This window comes from Nomascus leucogenys, chromosome 19 (genome assembly GCF_006542625.1).
Source record: "Nomascus leucogenys isolate Asia chromosome 19, Asia_NLE_v1, whole genome shotgun sequence".
NCBI classification, from domain to species: Eukaryota; Metazoa; Chordata; class Mammalia; order Primates; family Hylobatidae; genus Nomascus; species Nomascus leucogenys.
Window position 1 is genome coordinate 72647852 of NC_044399.1, and position 7998 is coordinate 72655849.

The window sequence follows — 7998 nt, forward strand, 5'->3', positions numbered from 1 at the left end:
GCTCACCGCAACCTCTGCCTCTCGAGTTCAAGTGATTCTTCTGCCTCAGCCTCCCGAGTAGCTGGGATTACAGGCGCCCACCACCAAGCCCAGCTAATTTTTGTATTTTTAGTAGAGATGGGGTTTCACCATGTTGGCCAGACTGGTCTCAAACTCCTGGCCTCGGGTGATCTGCTGCCGCCTCGGCCTCCCAAAGTGCTGGGATTACAGGCATGAGCCACCACGCCCAGCCAAATGCTGAGTTCTTATCATGAGTGATGATGATGAGTTATGGCTATTTAGAGCTGCTAGAGGCCTGCTTTTTTTTCTTCTTTTCTCTTTTTTTTTTTTTTTTTTTGAGATGGAGTCTTGCTCTGTCGCCCAGGCTGGAGTGCAGTGGCATGATCTTGGCTCACCGCAACCTCCACTTCCCGGGTTCAAGCAATTCTCCTGCCTCAGCCTCCCAAGTAGCTGGAACTACAGGCGAACGCCACCATGCCTGGCTAATTTTTGTATTTTTAGTAGAGATGGGGTTTCACTATGTTGGTCAGGCTGGTCTCCAACTCCTGACCCTGTGATCCACCTGCCTCGGCCTCCCAAAGTGCTGGGATTACAGGTGTAAGCCACTGCACCCAGCCAACCGAGGCCTGTTGTTTTATAGTTAGAGTCCTCCGATGAGAACTGATGGTGGAAGAGTGTGCTTGTTTGTATCTTTATCTGGTTGGATGCAGTCTTTTTTTTTTTTTAATTTTTTTCTTAAGTAAAACATCTTATCCTAGTTGGCAAAGTGCTCTATGAAATAGAAAATGGAATATTTTTCTTTTTTTTTTTTTTGAGACGGAGTCTCGCTCTGTCGCCCAGGCTGGAGTGCAGTGGCGCAATCTCGGCTCGCTGCAAGCTCCGCCTCCTGGGTTCACGCCATTCTCCTGCCTCAGCCTCTCCGAGTAGCTGGGATTACAGGCGCCCGCCACCACGCCCGGCTAATTTTTTGTATTTTTAGTAGAGACGGGGTTTCACTGTGGTCTCGATCTCCTGACTTCATGATCCGCCCGCCTCGGCCTCCCAAAGTGCTGGGATTACAAACGTGAGCCACCGCGCCTGGCCAAAATGGAATATTTTTCTAAGATGGAGTTAGTTACGTCAAAGATGCTCTATACAAGTTTGAATACTTTTCTGGTGGGTTCCCACAGGGAAAGCCAAAATTAGGCAAGATTTCACAGGTTCTCAGAGCCTGAACCTTTTTTAGGGTGTGTGATTTTTAAAAATAGACCTTCTTCCTCCTACCCCACCCACTCAGTTCTCAACCAAACAACAAACAATGACTGTGACCTCACCATCAATAAGGCTTCAAGGACCAGAATAGAGGAGATGGAAGGAGACTTGCTACTGTTGTGTAAGGATTGTTTTCGTAGCAAATGGTGGCAGCCTTCCTGGAACTGGCTTAGACATAAACAAAAAAGTACTGAGGCCGGGCGTGGTGGCTCACACCTGTAATCCCAGCACTTTGGGAGGCCGCGGCGAGCGGATCACCTGAGATCAGGAGTTCGAGACCAGCCTGGCCAATGTGGTGATATCCTGTCTCTACTAAAAACTACAAAAATTAGCCAGGCATGGTGGCTCACACCTGTAGTCCCAGCTACTTGGGAGTCTGAGGCAGGAGAATCGCTTGAACTCGGGATGGGGAGGTTGCAGTGAGCCAAGACTGCACCACTGCACTCCAGCCTGGGCAACAGCAGCCTGGGCAACAGAGTGAGACTCTGTCTCAAAAAAAAAAAAAAAAAAAAGGTACTGAGAGGATCCTGCAGGTGCTGAAGGGTGTATTCACTTCCTGTTTCTGCTGTAGCAAAATATCACACGTTTGATATTCTCTTACAGATCTGGAGGTGCTAAAATTCTGCAGTCTGAAATGTGTTCGCAGGCAGGTTCTTTCTGTGGGCTCTGGGGAAGAACCTATTTCCTTGCCTTCTTCACCTCCTAGAGGCCGCCTGCATTCCCATGTGGCAGTGGGGAGTGAAAATCGCAAAGTGGCAGCTCTGACTGAAAACAATGTGATTGGTAAAGAGAGTGGGCAATGGGGGGGACATTTTCTCAAAGGAAAGGGTTGCTTTTCACCGAAGAGGGAGTGAAGGCCTGGGAAGGCAAGATAACAGGTGTGCACTCAGCTGTGATAGGCCGACCAGGTACGCTGTTTGCAGCAAAATGGGTGTCATGCTTTGCCCCTGGAGGCGTGGAAGTGGGGCAAGAGGGTAGAGAAAAAGTTGTTCCAGCCACTACGGATGTGTAACAAGTTACTCCAAATCTTGTTGACTTAAAATAGCCACTTGGTTTGCTCATGATTTTGTGGGCCAGGAATTTAGACAGGACTGAGCCCGGCAGGTCTCACTCAGCGTTTCCCTAGCAGCTGCTCAGATGTCATCTGAAGGCCCCACAGGGCTGGACGTCCAAGCTGGCTCACTCACACGGCTGGCACGGGCTGTGTCCCGGTAGCTCAGCTGGGGCTGCCAACCCAGGGCTCTACGTGGCTTCTCCAGCATGGCGGGGTCTCAGAGTAGCTGAACTTCTTATGTCGTGGCTGGCTGGCTTCCCCCTGCCCACTGAGTGGGAGTCTTAAGAGGACGAAGTAGAAGCTTCATAATTTTTTTTTTTTTTTTTGAGACGGAGTCTCACTCTGTTGCCCAGGCTGCAGTGCAGTGGCCTGATCTCGGCTCACTGAAACCTCCAACCCCTGGGTTCAAGTGATTCTCCTGCCTCAGCCTCCCGAGTAGCTGGGGTTACAGGTGCCCGCCACCGCGCCCGGCTAATTTTTGTATTTTTAGTAGAGATAGGGTTTCGCCATCTTGGTTGTTACATGCCTGTGTATAAGAGACCACCTGAGCAGGCTTAGTATGAGCAACAAGGCTGTTTATTCACCTGGGTGCAAGTGGGCTGAGTCAGAGAAAGGAGTCAGCGAAGGGTGGTGGGAGTGGAACTGGTTTTATAGGTTTGGGGTAGGTAGTGGAAAGTTACAGTTAGGGGCAGTTTTTTTGGGCAGGGGAAGAATGTCACAAAGTGCATAGTCACAAAGTGGGAGGAAGTCACAAGGCAGGATATCACAAGGTGGATGGATTAGTTAGGGTAGGGCAGGAACATATCACAATGGTGGAATGTTGCAAGGTCGGTTAATCATTAAGGCAGGAACTAGCTGTTTCGTCTTCTTTGGTGGTTCTCCTGTTCTCCAGGCTTTGTGACTCCAGGAGGCCTGTAACGTGTGGGTCACAGGGGTCACAATGGCTCGACCATGGTGTAGCCCGTTCAGAGGACCTTCCATTGGCCAGGTTGGTCTTGAACTCGTGACCTCATGATCCACCCACCTCGGCCTCCCGAAGTGCTGGAATTACAGGCGTGAGCCACCGTGCCCCGCCCAAAGCTGCGTAATTTTTTATCCTCAAAAGTTAAGCAGCTTTCCTTCCCCTACAGTCTGTGTTATAAGTGAGTCACTAACGTCAGCCTACTTTCGAGTAGAGGGGACATAGATTCCCACGGCTCAATGGGAGGAGTGTCAAAAAATGTATGAGCATATTTTAAAACCACTGCAAAGTATGTCATGGGGAGAATGTCCAGAGGAGAGATGACTGAGTTGGGTTAAATTGCCAGGCCAGGCACGGTGGCTCATGTCTGTAATCCCAGCGTTTTGGGAGGCCGAAGCAGTAAAATCTCTTGAGGCCAGGAGTTTGAGACCAGCTTGGGAAACATAGAGAGACCCCCATCTTTACAAAAAATTTAAAAATTAGCCAGGCGTGGCGGTGCATGCCTATGGTCCCAGCTCCTTGGGAGGCTTAGGTGAGAGGATCGCTTGAGCCCAGGAGTTCGAGGCTGCGTTGGGCCATGACTGCACCACTGCACTCCAGCCTGAGTGACAGGGTGAGACAGTCTCAAAAATAAATGAATAAATAAATAAATTGCCAGGCCACAGTAAATGCTTAAGTATTACAACTGGTAAATCATAAGAGTTACGGTTGATGTGGCTCCCAGTCGTTGAGTGGTAGTGGGGCTAGTGGACTCATGTTTGGGAACGAAGAGAGAAGGTTCAAGAGTGAGAACTGAAATCACTGCTGTCTCCCCATCCCTGTCCCAGGGGAAAATCCATTGCCAGCCGTTACTAGCTCCTTGAGACTGCCTGCATTTGTTGGCTTGAGACCCCTTCTTCGGATCTCCCCAGTCTCTTGCTTCTGCCAGCACATCCCCTGCCACTGACCCTGACTCTCTTGCATCCCTCTCAGAAGGATCTTGTGATTACATGAGGTCCATGTGGATAATCTTGCATGACTTCCCCACTTCAAAATCCTTAGTCATATCTGCAAAGTCCCTTTCACCATGTAAAATAACATATTCATGGGTTCTGGGGATTAGGGGCCCAATGCTCCTAGTACCTTTCATGGGAATCTTTACCTCCAGAAACGAGGAGAAGTGGGCAGGGACTCCCTCCATACACAAGAGACGGCTGCCTCCTGCCACACCCCCAAATACTTACACACTTGCTTTTTTACATCTGAGCTGGAACGACCCCACCTCAATGTCATGGGGGCCAGGGTGGGAAACAGAGGAGCTGCAACATCTGCTTGGCTATTGTTAGGGACAAACAAAGCAGCCACGGTCACTTAGTGATGACTCCCGGTTCCACCTGAGTGCTTTGGCCACCCATACTGCTCTTAGAGCTCTTTAAAAATGAGTTCTTGTGCTGGGAATGGTGGCTGACGCCTGTAATCCCAGGACTTTGGGAGGCCGAGGTGGACAGATCATCTGATGTTGGGAGTTCGAGACCAGCCTAACCAAAGTGGAGAAACCCCGTCTCTACTAAAAGTACGAAATTAGCAGGGCATGGTGGCACACACCTGTAATCCCAGCTACTCAGGAGGCTGAGGCAGGAGAATTGCTTGAACCCAGAAGGTGGAGGTTGCAGTGAGCCGAGATCACGCCATTGCACTCCAGCCTGGGCAATAAGAGCGAAACTCTGTCTCAAAAACAAAAACAAAAACAAACAAACAAAAAAAATCTTTTTAAAAACTGCAATAAAATCTATTAATGTTCTAATTAATGTTCTATTTTATGATTTCTCTTTCTTCAGTTTTTTTCTCATGATGGGGATTAATTGACACCTGTGAGTGGCACAAAGAATAACACCTCATTTTACACATGACTTGGATGACTGAGTGAGAAGAAACAAAACGGCAGAAGCTGGGTGCCACCCGGATGTTGACCAAAAGGTTGAGTCATGAGATGAGGGGTGGACTAGAATCCCTTCTGAGTGTCCTCTAGCCTGATGGTCTCTGTAGCTTTAAGAGGTGAACATCTTGTGTGTCCAGCCATCCCTATGGGGAGGTCAGAGGGACCAGAATCCTGAGAAGGAGAAAGCACCACAGATGACCACTAGAGGGTGCCCTTCATTCTCCTTGACCCCCTCTGGTCCAATTGCTAACCTAGGGCCCCCAGGGACCTCTTTAGCTGCCCAGACCAGCAGGTGGCATTTCAGACGTGCAGAAAGAACACAACCGCCCCAACTTCCTGCCCTCCTCTTGTGGTGGAAAGACAAATGGTGGAGTCGGGGAAGAATGTAGATAGCGAGGAAGTGGGTAGATCCAGATGCTGTGGTGTGTGTCCCTAAACTTTGCTCTCAAGCCTCTGCCTGCCCAACACATTCACTCTTGATCAGCCATGCAACCATCTGTTTCTCTCCAAATACTATGGCTGCTTTGTGTCTGTCCACATTCTGTCCACTTGGTGAGATCCTATACATCCTTCCAGGCCCAGTTCAAATGCTACCACTCAGACCCTTTCTCTCTCCCACTTTTGTGCTTCCACAGCACTAGCATTCATCACTTTGCATAGTAATAACTTATGTGCCTTCTGTCCTGTAGAACATGTGCTCTACTCATGAATGACTTGCCCAGTTCTGAGTCTCTACTTGTTGAGCATAGGGTCTGGCACAAATTGAAGGTCATCGTATTTAGCCTGCATCATATTATGGCTTCAACTTCCTCCTACACTTTGCGGGACTTTCTTGAGGGCAGACGGCAAAATCCCTGGAGCAATTTCGTATTTATCAATTGAATTCTTTCACTTTACAACAAGGAAACTGAGGCTCAGAGAAAGGAAGGCTTCACAAAGAAAGTTGTTGTCAAACCGGGCCTGGAATTCTGATCACCTGTCACCTCAGGCTTGAACTTGCTGTGCAAAAGGCATGGTAGGGCTACAGAGTTTACTATATCACAGCTGAACTGGGGTCCTTAAAGGTTAGCAAAATAATTTATTGAATAATTTATTGAATGAATGAATGAAACACAAACCAAGAAGTCACAGCTTTGTTAGCCTGGGATGAGGTCTCTCTACAGAAACATTTATTCACCCCTCAGAAGAGAATTTTTTTTTTTTTTTTGAGATGGAGTGTTGCTCCGTCGCCCCGGCTGGAGTGCAGCGGCTCGATCTCGGCTCACTGCAACCTCCGCCTCCCTGGTTCAAGCGATTCTTCTGCCTCAGCCTCCCAAGTAGCTGGGACTACAGGCACCTGCCACCATGCCTGGCTAATTTTTGTATTTTTAGTAGAGACGGGATTTCACCATGTTGGCCAGGCTGGTCTCAAACTCCTGACCTCATGATCCGCCTGCCTTGGCCTCCCAAAGTGCTGGGATTTCAGGTGTGAGCCACTGTGCCCAGCCTAGAAGAAAATTTTAAATTGGCTTTTAGGAAGGTTTTTTAGCAGCTAAACTTTGGATGAGCCTAATAAGAAAGAGTTCAGGCCTTGGCCAGGTGCAGTGGCTCATCCCTGTAATCCCAGCACTTTGGGAGGCCGAGGCAGGTGGATCACTTGAGGTCAGGAGTTCGAGACCAGCCTGGCCAACATGGTGAAACCCCGTCTCTACTAAAAATACAAAAAATTAGCTGGGCATGGTGGTGCATGCCTGTAGTCCCAGCTACTCAGGAGGCTGAGGCAGAATTGCTTGAAGCCGGGAAGTAGAGGTTGCAGTGAGCCGAGATCACACCACTGCACTCTAGCCTGGGCAACAGAGCGTGACTCCGACTCAAAAAAAAAAGGTTAGACAGGCATGGTACTGCATATGAGTTGTCCAGCTACTTGGGAGGCTGAGGCAGGAGGATTACTTGAGCCGAGGAGTTGGAGGCTGCAGTGAGCTGTGGTCACGCCATTGCACTCCAGCCTAGGTCACAGAGAGAGACTCTGTCTCAACCTCCCCGCCTCCCCACAACCTCAGTTTAAAATCCTCTTCTTGGCTGTGCAAACTTGATTCAGTGATGTAGCCTTGCTGAGCTTTGATGTTCTCACCTGTAAAATGGTGATGATAATCTTCAGGGTCAGTGAAGATGAGGTGAGATGTAAGAAAAGGGATGTAAAACACTGGTTTCAGGCTCTAGTCCCAGTCCCAGCAGCTGCTTCACAATGGGATCTATCAATTCAAATCAATTCAGTGGCTTGCTGAAACTGGCCCAGACAGGCCCATGGAAGCCAGCTGAGGGTGTATGTCTCTTCCCAGTTCCAAGCCTCCCGATGCCCTTCTTGGTAGCTTGAAATCAGCCACAGAGGGAAGATTTACATCATAGAAATTAGTGGCCGGGCACAGTGGCTCACGCCTGTAATCCCAGCACTTTGGCAGGTGGAGGAGGGCAGATCACGAGGTCGAGAGATCGAGACCAGCCTGGTCAACATGGCGAAACCCTGTCTCTACTAAAAATACAAAAATTAGCCACATGTGGTGGCACACGCCTGCAGTCCCAGCTACTTGGGAGCTACTTGGGAGGCTGAGGCAGGAGAATCGCTTAAACCTGGGAGTTGGAGGTTGCAGTGAGCTGAGATTGCGCCACTGCACTCCAGCCTGGCGACAGAGCAAGACTGCATCTCAAAAAAAAAAAAAAAAAAAAGGAAAAAGAAAAAGAAAAAAGAAATTAGTAAACACTGCAAATCTGGAATCTTCTGAGCCAGATGTTTTGTTTTGTTTTGTTTTGTTTTGTTTGAGATGGAGTCTTGCTCTG

General features: G+C 48.9%; 1 long non-coding RNA gene across 1 annotated transcript; it reads right to left on the reverse strand.

Annotated features, from left to right (window-relative positions):
• Positions 1–2863: 2863 nt before the first annotated feature.
• On the reverse strand, positions 2864–4893 carry LOC115831517. The gene is made up of 2 exons (XR_004027011.1): positions 4851–4893; positions 2864–3217 (listed from the first exon to the last, which is right to left on the reverse strand). It is a non-coding gene; the product is annotated as an uncharacterized LOC115831517 (long non-coding RNA).
• Between the last annotated feature and the right edge of the window lie 3105 nt (positions 4894–7998).